This window comes from Microtus oregoni, unplaced genomic scaffold (assembly GCF_018167655.1).
Source record: "Microtus oregoni isolate MIOR12 unplaced genomic scaffold, Mior012 000046F_ref0000063, whole genome shotgun sequence".
In the NCBI taxonomy this organism is placed as follows: Eukaryota; Metazoa; Chordata; class Mammalia; order Rodentia; family Cricetidae; genus Microtus; species Microtus oregoni.
Genome location: NW_024543220.1, coordinates 9,305,487 through 9,321,205, shown reverse-complemented (window position 1 = coordinate 9,321,205; position 15,719 = coordinate 9,305,487).

The window sequence follows — 15,719 nt, the reverse complement described above, 5'->3', positions numbered from 1 at the left end:
CTACCTGGGCAATCACCCAAAGTCTCGTTTGCAATGTTGAGTCAACCAACTTTGGTTAAGGCCTAACATAACTGACATAACATTATCAAATGCAAGGAACTTTCTTAGAATTATCCTACCCTGTCTTGGCAAGATAAGACAATCCTGTTTCATATCTTAGTCAGTAGTTGAGGTATGGGCTTTTCTTAACCCAAAGGCCAGTTCTACCAAGAAGACAAGCTCCCAGTGGAGTGTCTTTGGTGCTCAACATTCTCTCGGGAGTAGAGTGGTGTTGCCAGGAGTAATTGTGTCTCGTTGGCACAGAATTCTAGGTTAGATTAAAGGCCATTTTTTACAGCTCTTCAAAGAGGCTGAAGATTATACTATCTATACTAAAAATAATCTCTATGTATCTAAAAGACCTGATTAACCTAAAAATAAATATGACAAACATATAATTCTCAACACCTATCTAATTTGAAAACTAAGAGAATAAACAACTGTGCAATATATGAAGACAATGATCTTCACCTGTAAACAATGTCATTACATATCAAATGTAAACAATGTTATTACATAATAGTACCAGAGGTAGAAATGTACATTGTGATATGATAGATGTATCCATACAATATAAGCATACTCTTATACAAAAATAGAGGAATGAACACTCACATTCAATATTCAATATATCAATATACAAGAAACAGTACCAATATAATTTTCTAAAAACAGTAAGTCACAAATACCAATCATCCCATCAAACCAGTTAATTCCCCCCCCCTTTTTTTGAATATACCCCTAATTCCATACAATATCTCCCCATCCCCTCAACCCTAAACCAACCACTAAAAGATGTCCCTAACCCTGTGGGCAAACTCTGTTGGGAGAGGGGACGTCGTCCTCTTAGGTTGCTTCTAGCTGACATGGGGGCGACGTTCTTCTTAGGGGCCCCTGTGAAAGCAAATGATGGTAAAATTCCCAAATTAACCTTTGACCTAAAAAAATTATAACTAGTCTCTGAGCGTTTTGAGAAGGTCCAGCCAGAGTGTTGTCAAAAATGTGCATCATTCGAAATTGTCTCCTGCAGTTGGTACCAAAGAACAGGTCTAATATTAGCGCTTAAAAAAAAATTCATGACGTCATAAAAACCAGATTGAGTTGATGTTGTGGGGCCCCATCTTCATCCTGGAAACTTCAAAGGTTACTGTAGGAAAATATGTTGCTTGTTATGGGAAATTTAAACATTAACAACAAGGACATATACTGACATATAAAGAAAGACACAGATATGAGGAAAGGCAAAGAAAGTTTATCAAGTATAAAATTATTCTTATTCTGTCCCATTTCATGGCTCCTGACCTGAGACAGAAACTCTGAAATATCTCTTATCAACAGGCTTGGAATTGAAGAGGGACTGAGACATAGTCCAACTCCAAAACCAGCTCTATACATTTATAAATAAGTGTTCAATAAAACATAAAAATATATATATAAAAAAATCAATACTTACAGAATGTATAGAATTTTATTGTTGATACTTAGTGGGTCATTACTATTTTCCATCCGTCAGTAATTAAATATTCAGGGTCCCTTAAATACTTTGAAGATGAGTATTTTCCTGTGGAGATAAGAAAAGAACCCTGCCCCCAACCTATCTGTAATCCTTACCATCAGATTGCCCGTCATCCTTGTGAATGAATTGTTATTTATCTTTTCCAAGTGACTTCTCTTCTTCAAACCGAACCTTTATTAATTTTGACGGTATCCATAATATTTCCTCACCTGTGGAGATAAGAGCAAAACCCCTTCCCCAACGCAGCACATCTCCTGGCTTCCATTGTGAGGTCAGCACATCCTTGAAATAAACTGGTTGATTTAGTTCAGCAGACTTTTCCATTATCCAATGTCTTTCTGCAGCCATCGTTCCCTTCTCATTAGCGTTGAGAAAATTCAAGGTTAACAAAGCATTATGTAACCTATTTCTGGGGGTGTTTTCCACCCCTTTCTGTTTGTTCAACATATCCTTTATAGTTCGATTTGATCTTTCTATGACTGCTTGACTTGTAGGATTGTATGGTATACCTGTAACATGCTTGATATTGTAATAATAAAAAACTGTTTCATTTTCCTAGAGACATAAGCAGGACCATTATCTGTCTTTATTTGTGTAGGTATACCAATGATAGCCATGACTTCTAATAAATGAGTGATTACTGAATCAGCTTTTTCTGAACGTAAAGCAGTTGCCCACAGAAAGCCTGAATAAGTGTCAATGGTGTGATGAACATACTTCAATTTGCCAAATTCTGCAAAGTGGAACACATCCATCTGCCAGATTTCATTCCTATGGGTGCCCTTCAGATTAGCCCCTGCAGGCAGTGGCGTTTGGTTATTGAAAGAGCAGGTAGGGCATTTCTTCACAATCTCCTTAGCTTGTTGCCATGTAATAGAAAACTCTTTCTTCAAACCTTTGCTATTAACATGATGTTTTTTATGAAATTCAGAGGCTTGTAGCACAGTACCAATCAATAATTGATCAATTTCTGCATTACCTTGTGCTAGAGGACCTGGCAGACCCGTATGGGATCGGATGTATGTTATGTACATAGGGCAAAGCCTGTTCCTGATCAAATCTTGAACCTGGATAAACAATGAGGTTAGTTCTGTATCATCAGGTATAAATTCAGCAGTTTCAATATGTAAAATAACTCTTTCTGCGTATTGTGAATCAGTAACTATATTAATAGGTTCTTTAAAATCGCTTAGTACCATAAGAATGGCATATAATTCTGCCTTCTGGACAGAATCATAAGGACTTTGTTCCACCTTACCCAAGTCTTCTGATTTATAACCTGCCTTCCCTGATTTATTGGCATCAGTATAGAATGTACGGGCTCCAGTTATTGGAGCATCACGGACGATTCGAGGAAGGATCCAAGAAGTTCTCTTTATGAAGTTACGCTGCTTGCTTTTTGGATAGTTGTTATTAATGTCTCCCAAAAAATTAGCACAAGCTCTTTGCCATGGTTCATTATCTTCCCATAATTTCTTTAGTTCATCAGCAGTGAAAGGCACTATAATTTCTGCTGGGTCTATGCCTGCTAGTTGACGAAGTCTCAGCTTGCCTTTTATAATTAACTCAGAGACTTTTTCCACATAAGTTTTCAGTTTCTTACTTGGTTTATGTGGTAAAAAGATCCATTCCAAGATAATATCATCTCTCTGCATTAAAATTCCTGTAGGAGAAATTTTTGATGGTAATATGACAAGAATACAATCGAGCTCTGGATTCACTCTGTCCACATGTGCCTGTTGTAATTTCTCCTCAATCATTGTCAGTTCCTTTTCTGCTTTAGCTGTTAATTCTCTGGGACTGTTTAAATCTTTATCATCATCCAAGGTTTTGTTCAAATGAATTATTAGATCAGGTGTTATCCCAATAGCTGGTCATAGACTGGAAATGTCTCCTAACAGTCTTTGAAAGTCATTAAGAGTCCATAGGCGATCTCTCCGAATGTGTGCCTTTTGTGTCTTAATTTTTTGCAAACCTATTCTATAACCTAAATAATTAACAGAATCTCCCTTCTGAATCTTTTCAGGAGCAATTTGCAATCCCCATTTGGGTAAAAGTGTCTGTATTTCTTCAGTCTGTTCAAGGTATCTATATTTGAATGAGATAACAAAATGTCTTCCACGTAATGGTATACTATAGATTTGGGAAATTTCTTGCGTATTATTTGCAATGGTTGGTTCACAAAATATTGGCACAGGGAGGGGCTATTTAACATACCCTGGGGGAGGACGGCCCAATGGTACCTCCTCGAAGGTTGAGAATTGTTATAAGTAGGCACTGTGAAGGCAAATTTTTCTCTATCTTCTTTTTGCAAAGGTATAGTGAAAAAACAATCCTTTAAATCAATAACTATGAGAGGCCATCCTTTTGGTAATAAAGAGGGCAAAGGAATTCCATATTGCAGAGGGCCCATAGGTTGAATAACCTTGTTGATGGCCCTGAGATCTGTCATCATTCTCCATTTACCTGATTTTTTCTTAACCACAAATACAGGAGAATTCCAAGGGCTGGTAGATTCTTCTATATGTCCAGCATCTAGTTGTTCTTGTACCAGCTGTTCTAAAGCCTGTAACTTTTCCTCAGCTAAAGGCCACTGCTTTGTCCATATTGGTTTCTCAGTCAACCATTTTAGAGGCAAGGATGTTGGTATCTCTGAAGGGATATCAATTGCTTGTTCTTGCACAGCCCTAATGGCTGGTTTTCTCCGTTTGTAATATCTTTTAATATTATTCTCAGAAATATAGGCTCTAGAAGTAGCAGGAATGTTAATTTGGGTATTCCATTGTTGTAATAGGTCACGACCCCATAAATTCATTGCAATATTGGCTACATATGGCTTTAATTTTCCTATTTGTCCCTCTGGCCCTATACATTCAACCCATCTCGTGCTCTGCCTTACTCGAGATAGGGTTCCAATTCCCAGGAGCTGAACATTTACATTCTGAAGAAGCCAATATGGATGCCAAGATTTTGGGGTAATGATACTTACATCAGCACCTGTGTCCAGCAGGCCAGTAATAAAAATGCCATTTACACACACTCTCAGCTTAGGTCTTTGATCATTTATAGAAGTTTGCCAAAACACACGTAACTCATCTTTCTGATCACTATTGCTTGTAACAGTAGGCATGGGGCTTCCTAATTGTCCTGACAAGGCATGTTCTCTGCAGAAACTGGAAATGACTGAACCATGTTTGCCATGGGGGCCTGTGAGGCCCCCCCTCTCACGTTTCCCGACTGTATTGGGTTGCCTTGTCTATCTCTTATAGACCTGCATTCATTCGTCCAATGTCTGCCTTTTCCACATCTTCTACATAAACCTGAAGGCTGAGTCCTCCTATTTCTGTTATTTCTAGAAGATGCATTATTATTATTTCTGAAAATCCGTTGTTTACAATTCCTTTACATATGACCCATTTTGCCACAATTAAAACATTTGGTATTCTGGTGTCTCCTTTTACCATTGGAAATTGCTTCTTCTACCCATGCTTCAGTGCCATAGTCAAATGTGTCAACATTCAGTGTATGCAAGACCCATTCTTCCAAGGGTGCTGATCTGAACTTTAAAGGCCCCAAGATCTTTTTGCATTCCACATTTGTATTTTCGTATGTCAAAGACTCAATCATTATACGTCTTGCTTCTGGGTCAGATATCCCTATTTGTACAGCCTTAGTTAGTCTTTGTAAAAAGTCACTAAAGGGTTCTCTCTGACCCTGTTTAACTGTGACAAATGATTCCATTCTCTGTCCTGGGTCTTGTACCCTGTCCCAAGCCCTTAAGGCTGCTGTAGTACACATGGAGAGTGTGTTTTCTTCCAAATTAGCTTGTTCTTGAGGGTCAGAAAAGAGCCCTTCACCTAGAATTTTATCTAGGGAAATGTCAATTCCCTTCGCCTTTTCCTGCTGTTCTAAAAGTCTAGCCTCTTGCCTGAATAAGCATTTCCATTTCAATTGCGGTCCACTCTCAAGGACCGCGGAGCACAGCTGGAGCCAGTCCGAGGGGGTTGCTCTGCTTGTTGTGGCCCAAGATTTTAGCATCTCTTTAACAAAAGAGGCATGCATCCAAAAGTCATGACAGCCTGTTTAATTTCTTTGAGATCATTCATACGGCCAGGCTCCCATGTATCTTCCTTGATGACCCTAGGGTTTCTGGAACCAATCACCTTTTCTGTTGTTATTACTGGAAAGGCATGTAGAGCTGTAGGTAGAGCTTTGTGGAAATTGTCCCGGAGGGATTTATCCACAGATGTAGTTAAAATTTGCCTTTCTGCCCTTTGCTCTTCTTCATCAGAATTTAGAAATTCCTCAATCTTTTCAATTCTATTCACCATTGCCTTCTGCAATGTCTGAATCTCTTGTCCAGAATTATGTTCCAAAGCCTTCATTGAGGATTCTAAAGTATGAAATTTGTCCATTAGAGATACCTTGTCATCTTTGGACATAATTTTTATGGCATAAACCGTGCCTTCTTGTATTGACAATCTTTCCACCAATCTGTCATAAGCTTTAGACAAAATTCGGTTGTCACATTCAGCAGTTTTGATTCTCTCAGTTAATGTTTCAGTTCCTATGGAAAGGGACTGCTGGAATTTATGATCCAAAGCAGCTGTTCCTTCTTCCATTGTAATGAATTTCTCCTTAACATCAGCCTGTACCTTTTCTAAATTTTGCTCAGTTAACCGAGTCATGTTAAACAAAGATCTGTTCTCTTCCTGGAGAACTTCAAACTGATTCTTGAGAAGATTGTTGTCATTCTCAATAGTTTTTAAATGTTCAACCTCTGCCTTAAGAGACTTGATCGTATTTCTATTGTCAAAACATATAGTGCCAAGGAAAATTACGAATCCCAGAAATATCCATAGGTGTGGAATGATAGACACCTCTTGTAAAATCTCCCACATGGTACACTCAAAAAAGCTGTTGAAATCTAAAACAGTCACGTTCTCAGACATTTTATTTATAAAAGAAAAAATTCTTTTTTTTTAAAGATTTATTTATTATGTACACAACAGTCTGCCTCCATGTATGCCCGCATGCCAGAGGAGGGCGCCAGATCTCATTACAGATGGTTGTGAGCCACCATGTGGTTGCTGGGAATTGAACTCAGAACCTCTGGAAGAGCAGCCAGTGCTCTTAACCACTGAGCCATCTCTCCAGCCCCAAAAGAAAAAATTCTTTTACCTGCAATGACTGGTTCCTGCCAGTGATGGCGAAAGAGTCCACTTGAGTCCAAGTGGCCTAAGTCTGAAATAAATGACTCAAAAACAAAAATTGGAGCAGGCACCAGGCTGATAAATAGCAATTGGGCCAGAAAGGGAACAGAGAGAAAAGCCTTTGAACAAATCAAAGGGATGCGGCGTGTTTGAACCGGCTCGCAGGGCCGCTGTCACGTGACCCGAGCGCCCGGTGGCAGAGGTGGGAGGGGAACAGAGACTGATCACGCTGTTACAGAGGCGCTTGTGCCACTGTCAGGCAGGGTGGGGCCGGGGAATGCTAATACTCCCGTCCCGTTTGACTTTTTAGCAGGCACCAGGAAAGATCAAGTCGCTCAAAATCTCAGCTGCGTCAGCAGCCGTAGTGGGACCGGCTGAAAGGGTACAGTCTGCACGCCCAGGGAGACCGCCGCTGGGAGCAGTCGCCCCCAGGAGCCTCCGATTTGGGGCGGGTCTCCGCAAAGCCCCACGGGGCGGGCGCCAAATGTATCGGCATAAATAAAAGCAAGGCAGAAATTGAAGAATATATACAACTTTAATGTTTAAATAAACTTACAGAACCAAGGTTCCCATGTAGCCGTTTCACAGGAGGCAGGAAAAGGGACCAGCCGCCTCTGTATGCATTCGCCCGAGGCAAACACGCCCCCTAAAGGGGCTGGCTTAACCCTACATCAAACTTTTTTTCTCAGCACTTAGAAGGGAATTGGAAGCAATATGATCATAAATTCAAGGCTCTTTGTTGTGTTTTTTACTTTGAGATAGGGTCTTCCTAAGTAGCCTTACTCTCTTGGAACTTGCTTTGTAGATAGACCAAGCTAGCCTAAAATTTAGAGATCTGGGGCTGGAGAGATGGCTCAGAGGTTAAGAGCATTGCCTGCTCTTCCAAAGGTCCTGAGTTCAATTCCCAGCAACCACATGGTGGCTCACAACCATCTGTGATGAGGTCTGGTGCCCTCTTCAGGCCTTCACGCATACACACAGACAGAATATTGTATACATAATAAATCAATAAATATTTAAAAAAAATTTAGAGATCTGCCTGACCCTCCCTCCTACATTCTAGAATTAACGCTTTGGGCTGCTACATCTGACTAGAACATCTTTGTCTACATAGTGTGTTGAAGAACATCCTCAGATACATGAGGCTCTCTGAAAATAGAAATAATAATCAATCAATCAATCAATGAAAATGATGTAGAATATGGTGGTATTTGCCTATAATCCCAACGCTTAGAAGATCAAGACGGGAGGATTTCTACAAGTTTCTGGCCAGCCTGGGCTACATGAGACTGTCTCAAAAAAGAAGGGGAGGAGGGAGAAGAGGAAGAGGATGAAGAAGCAGCGGATCTCTGAAGGAGAGGGTGATGAAGAGGGGCTAGGGGAAAAGTGAACCTAGGAGGCATTAATCACAGGCTATAGGAGAGCTTGGTGCATTGCTGTGATCACAGTCTCTTGGGAACATCTGAGAATAGATCTCAAGTGTTACAGCCACAGAACAAAAGCCCAGTTAATTTGAAATGCATTGAGACAATTAGTGGTTCACTAAACTGGCAAACAATCCTGGGAAACTTCTGGAAAGGAAACCTCATGGAACACTGTGAACACTGTAAAAAGATATCGTAAAAAGGGAGGAATTCAGCTAGTCCTGGAGGCATGGGTTGGGAATCACAGATACTCCAGAAGCTGAGGCAGCAGGACCGGAAGTTCAAGGTTGGCTGGGGCAACTTATTGAATTAAAGTCTAAATAAAACTAAATAACTAAAACTTGAGGTGGAACTGAGTGGTTCAGCACTTGTCTCCAATGTTTGATTGTCCTGGAGAGAGACAGAGTGAGAGATGAGAGAGAAGAGAAGTGTGTGTGTCTGGGAGGGGGGGAGGCTGGAGAGGAGAAGAGAGCCCAGTCCAGGGTATGTGCCCCTCTGGTTTGTGATAAGACTGGAGAGGAGAACAGAGCCCAGTCCAGGGTATGTGCCCCTCTGGTTTGTGATAAGCACCACGGTGGACACACCTATGTCACAAAAGCGTGACACTATGGACTCAAACACTTCCTTATTGCAGGAGAATTTATGAACTTTGGATTTCACCAAGGCCTTGGGAACATTCGAAAGTAGTTATTAATTTCTCAGAATGACATCGCTGAGGTGCAGAGTGGGCTCAGCCTGAAGAAGAAACATGCAATAAACCCTGGTGAGAACATCCACAGCCAAGTTACTTGCCAGTGTACCAGTTTCCCAAGGCCATAGCATGGCCCTTGCTGTGTGTGCACATGGCCAAACCATTTTATGAACTTTGTTATTTTTTTAAATATTTATTTATTTATTTGTTATATATACAATATTCTGCCTGTGTGTATGTCTGCAGGCCAGAAAAGGGCACCAGACCTCATTACTGTTGGTTGTGAGCCACCATGTGGTTGCTGGGAATTGAACTCAGGACCTTTGGAATAGCAGGCAATGCTCTTAACCACCGAGCCATCTCTCCAGCCCCCATTTTATGAACTTTGAAAAATATATTTTGACCACAGTTAGGATTGCTGGTTCCTTCCATTCCAGCTTTCTCTCATGCTTTCCCTAGTAAGGATTGGTTTTTCAGAGTTCGAGTTATGGGGAAATCAAAGAGGGCTTCTGAGGCTTAGGTTTTATTTTTAAAAATGCATAGAACGTAAACACTTCATGTATATTCTAGTTATTGTCAGCTGTCTTCCATGACGAAATAGCTTCTTGAGATACCTCTGCCTGCTGAAGACTCACCTAACGCTAGAGATCCAAGCGCAAAGTCAGAGGCCCTGTTGCTGAGAGAAGCATTAGAGCAGAGCTACTCTTTCCACTGTACTCTGGCCTTCTCCCATTTCCCTGACCCCTGTCTCTTTCCCCAACACCCCCGATTTCCTCAGACCCAGGGTCCTGGAGGTGGTTTCCCTGGGCCCCTGAGAATTAGTCTCCTGCGTGAACAGGGTCAGCATATTGAGTAAGATCTCCCAGCTCACTCCCGGGCTAGTTCATCTGCAGATGAAACTTTTGTATGGTTTCTGGGAGCTTGGCATCTCTGGCTCCTGACGCCAGCTGCTCAATGAGCCACTGATCCCCAGGAGAATTCATGGGTCTTTCCAGGGAGTGTAGGTGTCTACATGGATCACGATTGTAGGGAGGTCATCTTTTAAGATGCGATACCTTTCATGCCTCTTTGAGCATATCTTCCCATTATTCAGGTTTCCTGTCCCTGATTCCCAGAACATCCCAAGCCCTTACCGCTGTCCACTGCAACTTCCTCTGTTCTTCCTTTGCCTCCGATCCATAGCATTGGAATGGTATCAAGGTTAAAGCTTGGCCTGGGTTGCACCTGATAGAGGCCCAAAGTTTCTTCTCCTCCAAATGCCCAAGCCGAGAATAAAGCTTTAAGCTCTGTGAAGTCTAACGGCATACTTGTTCACCAGAACACTGTGTGAACTGTCCTCAACTGGAAGCAGCCAAACCTCATCAACAGACCGAAAGAGAAGTCACCATCAGAAAGGGTCTGCCCACACCTTGTTGAGAAACAGGTACAAGGGGCTACCTTGAACACCCTGACTGCCCTTTCTTCTGTGCCTTAAAACCTTAATTATTATAAAACCAAATTGATTCCAGGAGAGGTGAGAGCCAAAGTTATATTTTTAAGTTGTAATTACTATGTCTTAGAAATACGTGAAAAAAAAATGCCTCCGGTGGTTCCTGAAATGCTGGAGGCTGTTGTTTATGGGGGATAACAAGCCACATGTTTTTCATCCCCCTAAACAAATTTGTTTGACCTGTCTTCACCAGATCACATGTGGGTGTGAGGTGTGTAGGCAGGAAATAAGTCAGAATACATGCTTGTCCCTGATCGGACCTGCTGGGAAATGCAATGAATTAGGTTTTCCTTCTTAAGCCCTTGCCATACTTGATTCTGGGCCATTTCCCAGGAACATAGGTGTGGATCTGGCCAGAATCCATCCACCTGGCCAGTATTTAATTAAAGCTTACTTCAAATTTGGCTTTAAACTGTGGTAGTGGTCTTATTCTTGATCAGTGGGATTAACAGAGAGACTGGCAATCTCTGATTGCCTGGCCAGCCAGAGCTAAACAGTGAGACACTGACTCAATTAATTTATTAATTAAATTGGACAAAAAATGGGGGCTGCCTCATGAACAGACAAATGAGACAAAAATGAACCTATCTGGGCAGCTGACAGCTTACATACTTGAGGACAGTTAATTTAAATGGCTTAGCTTGGCCTATAGGAGCCTGTAGTTCAGCTACTCAAATAGACTGAGACAGGAGAAACGACAGAGCCTGCAAGCTGGAGATCAGACTGGCAGCAAAGTGACACCACATCTCAAAAATCAAATCTAGCAAAAATTAACTTTAAAAACACTTGAGTCATGTCAGTAATGGTGCACATTTGCGTGCTCGTGTGATTAACAAATAATCAGCTTTACTAAGAACCAAGTTTTTCAACCTAAAAATTTAGGGTTTTTTTTTCCCTTCTGAACATAACATAAAAGAAGAGAAATAGGCAAGCAATAACTCCTATTTTGAATAGAAATTTAATATAATCTTATGCTGCATTTTCCCTTAAAAGTATACAATATTTTGTTACGTTTTCATCCACAAAGAAGTTTTAAAAAATTTGAATTCCTTCGGATCTAGGTCTTCCAGAATCACATTAGCAACATCATGGAAACACAATCTGAAAACACCATCTTGAGAAATTCAAAGTGGGGAGAACTGGTTTTCTCCATTACCTGGACTTTAATCCCAGTACTCCATAGGCAGAGGCAAGAGGATCTCTGTGAATTCAAGCCGAGGCTGGCCTATATAACAAGTTCTAGGCCTGAAGAAAAACAAAACAAAATAAACAAAACTTGCTGGGGGAAATAGTACAAGCTAAAACAGACTAACGGGGACACCAGGCAAAGGCAACAGCAGACTGGTTTGGCTTCTGCCTTGAACAAGTCAAAGCTAACTGAGTTTTAAAAGCACGAGACAGAACAGCTGAATACCATCTGTGTGTTTTCGTTAAAGAGCCATGTATCTTTAAATATAATGGTTGTATTTTTAAAAAATACATTCTTAATTCTTATTTTTAATTTTGCGTATATATGTGTGAGTGCAGGTGTTGCATGTGTGAAGGACACTGAATTCTCTGCAGCTGGAGTCACCTGTGGGTAAACTGGCATGGAAGGCGTGGGGTTGGGGTGGTGACTGGGAACCAAACTCTTCCTCTGTAAGAACAGTGTATTCTTAACCACTGAGTCATCCCTTCGGCCCCAGTTGTAGTTTTTAAAGTTATTTTTAAAGCTGTTCTTCACCAGAGGCCCTGTGAAGGAAGCCTGTGGTTTTCCTGTCAGGTTCTGACCTTGCAGGGTAGGATGAAAGTCACTTATTAAACAAGTGTTAAGAGATAAAGGAGAAAGGATTTAAAGTGTGCACCACCACACCCATCTTTAGAATTTCTAAAAGCCGCTCCCTGATATTTTAGTTTAGCGGGCAATGTGCCAGCACGTTAGGAGGAGGAGCACCAACGTTGGAGGCAGCGTATTGCCATGAGTTCAAGGCTAGCCTGGTCCACACAAGTTCTGGGACAGTCAGTGCTACATAGTGAGACCCAAAGCAGAGGCTGCCGTGGGCAGGTCATAGTGAGCCCCCTGGGACTCCTGTGAGAAAAGGTTATCTCCCAGACTGTGGGTTGATCAGATAGCAGCAGAATTTAGGTATCCAGCTGGGCATGATGCTGCAAGCCTGTAATCTCAATATTCAGGAGGCAGAGGCAGGAGGAGCCCTGCAAAGCAAAGCCATGGCAGTTCCTAAGTCATCTAAAGTTATATAGTGAGACCCTCGCTAAAAACAAACATCACAATCAATCAACTAATAAATGATACAGACAAGCACATTTATTTATCCAATAGCTGAAAACTATGTCCTGCCTTCCAAAGGAGTAAGACAGGATTCGGGGCTTCCCTGCCGCCTGCAGAGTTTCTGTGCAAGAGGAGTTGCTGGGAGTTGGGGAGTTTACTGAGTTCCATGACTCCCACCCTGTGGAGGGTTTCCCGGGACCAGCTTAGTGGGTCAGTAGGGAACCCACTCGACCAGTTGTGCAGAAAACCAAAGTAATCTATACTTACAAAGGAGAGGTGGGTGTTCCGCACCTAGAGCCACTGTCTGATCATATTGATAGGCTCTAGGTGTTTGCTATTAATTCGCACCTTTCGGTTATTAAGACTATATTTTGTAGGGTTTTGATTTGTTTAACTTTTTTTTTTTGCCAATTTCTAGAATGCCTGTCTGAGAAAGATAATCCTGAGTTACCCGCCTCAGGTAGGAGTCTTGCCTGGCAAACTGGTCTTCCTACAGGGAGGAGAGGGGACCTCCAGGTCCACAGGCTGCAATGCTCTGTTCACCCACAGTACTATCCTGCTGAGGAAAGGTGGAGACAATACCTCAGGAAAGTTTCCTAAGGTACAGGACACCCTCTCAGTCAGAACGGAATGATGGCTCTCAGTTCCACTTGCCTGGGATGAATGGGATTAAGGAAAGAAGAGACCAAAGTCAGGAGGAGCTAGGAAAAGAGCACTGGAATCTTACAGACTTCAGGTGCCAGAAAGGAGTCGTAGACATAGGTAGAGGAAGACGTCTCACCCACCTTCCAAACTGCTTCTCCCTGAGTATGTGCCAGCCCCTCCCCGCTTCAGCAGATCCCTAGCCCTGCAGGTGCGCCCCACCTCTGTCCACTCTGCTGCGTCTAGAGTTCAGGAGGTGAAAGCAGTGTTGGTGGATACCTGCTGATCAGTCCTTCTGAGCATTGGCTCTCTTCCCCCTTTTCTCTCTCAAATGGCAATGGGTCATAGAAACCTTGGACCCCTACTACTCACACCCCATCTATTCCGCATCACTTTGGGGTCTGTTTTCTGGGACAGATGCTGCCTCAGAATTGCTCTCTGGCAGAAGCAGGGCATCTCATGGGGAAGTTCCTGGAGATGGAGGCCACTGCCGGCCTGCAAGGAACCCATGAGTAACACTAGGTGCGTGGGTGTCTGATTCAAGGGAGTTGAGAGAAGCCCATAATGCTGACCCCAGAAATAAGGGGTGAAGGTGGCAAAGACTTTGGAACATGCTGGGGAAGAATGCTTTTTATTTATTTACTTATTTGTATTTTTTAAAAAATATATAACATTAGTTTAATTGTTTGGTGTGTATATACATACAGGGAGGTCAGAGACAATTTGCAAGAGTTCTTTCTCTCCTTCCATACCATGTGGATCCCCAGGATCAAACTCAGATTGTCAAGGCTTGGCAACAACTGCCTAACTCTCTTATTTTGATTATTTTAGACAGGGACTCTGGTAGCCCGGGCTAGTCTTGAACTCATGTCCCTCCTCCATCTCAGCCTCCTGGTGTGTTCCACCATGCCTGGTGATGACTACTCAGGTTGTTGCTTCCATCCTGCCCTGGGCTCTTTTAAAAATAAGTTTGGCTCTGATGGCCCCAGTGGAGCAGGCAAGTTCACACCACTATCTCACTCCAGTTTCTCACTACACTCCCTTCTCCTCTTTAAGAGATTATTTTCTGAAGTCAAAATTCAATCAGGCCTGGGAGCCAGAGAAGAGTAAGACTGGGCTGGTTCATGCCGCTTAGACAGCCCCATGAACCTGGCCACACTCTCGTCCCTACTGCCCCATCTGCCATGTCTCCCAGCCCCCACATCCAGCCATGGAGAATTACCAGTGCAGCATAGACTGAGATGAGACCACACATGAGCTAGAATGAGCCCCCTCTTCTAAACCCCCAGCAGAGACAGAAGTACCACTGCTCAGACCTTTATAGGAGACAGATAAAGACTTTCCTAGCCGTGATCAACTCGTATTCAATGACTGAGCCCAAACAGAAGGGTGGAGTAGTGGCATGAGGTTCTGAAAATCCTCTTTGTGTATTCTACCCCTTTCTATCATTCTTTGTGCGAGGGAATCCACTTTAAAAATTTGATAAACCTCGACTCATCTGTGACATGAGAACTGCTATCTCACCACCACCAGGGGGAGCTCTTGTCTGCACATAGTGTAGATAGTGGCGTGTGCCAGAGCAATGACTCAGACATTAGGAACACATATTCAATCCAAGTTAGATTCCCAGCACCCACCTCAGAAGGCTCACAACTGCTTGTAACTCCAGGGACTTTGATGCCTCTGTCCTCCATAGGTACTCACACAGACATTCATACACACACACACACACACACACACACACTCACTCACACACTCACACACACATTCACACACACACACACGTAGAATTAGAGATAAAATGTTTTAAAAGAAAGAACAGTGAGTAGACAGGAATTCAAAGTCATCCTTAGCTGTGTTGAAAGTTTGAGGACAGCCTGGTCCAATGGAGATCAGGCCTCAGGAAACAAAGCCCTCAAACAGGGATGGGGGCAGGTCTTCCCTGGGATCTAGTAGAGGAAGCATCCGGGGACTCTGAAAAGCAGGAAACTTGAGCCTTGACCTGAAGTCATTTCTCTTCTTCAATTTGCCACTGCCCCTGTGACCCTGGAGGCAGGCTGCACCCAGCCACGCTCCATCCTTTCTCAGGATCTACAGACAGTGACCATGCCCCCACAGACGTTCTCAGGGAGCCCCAGCGCTTGCACCTTTTGCGCTGCATGCTGCCCTTCCCTGGTGTCTCCTCTGGTTGTCAGGTCTGGGAAGTGGAGCTCAAGACCAGGTCACTAATGTCACAGAGTGCTAGAAGGGGACAATACGTGATGAGTGTGGCTTCGGAGTTGGTTCACCAGCAAGGCCAACTGCAGGCGAAGCCTCTGAATGGCTGTGGGGCACCCCTGGTCCTCGCCTTTGGAATTCGTCCACTCACGGACAGCTGTACCTAGGAGAATCTCTGGGGCCTTCGGAGGAAAGTGGGATCCACATGGATCAACTGTG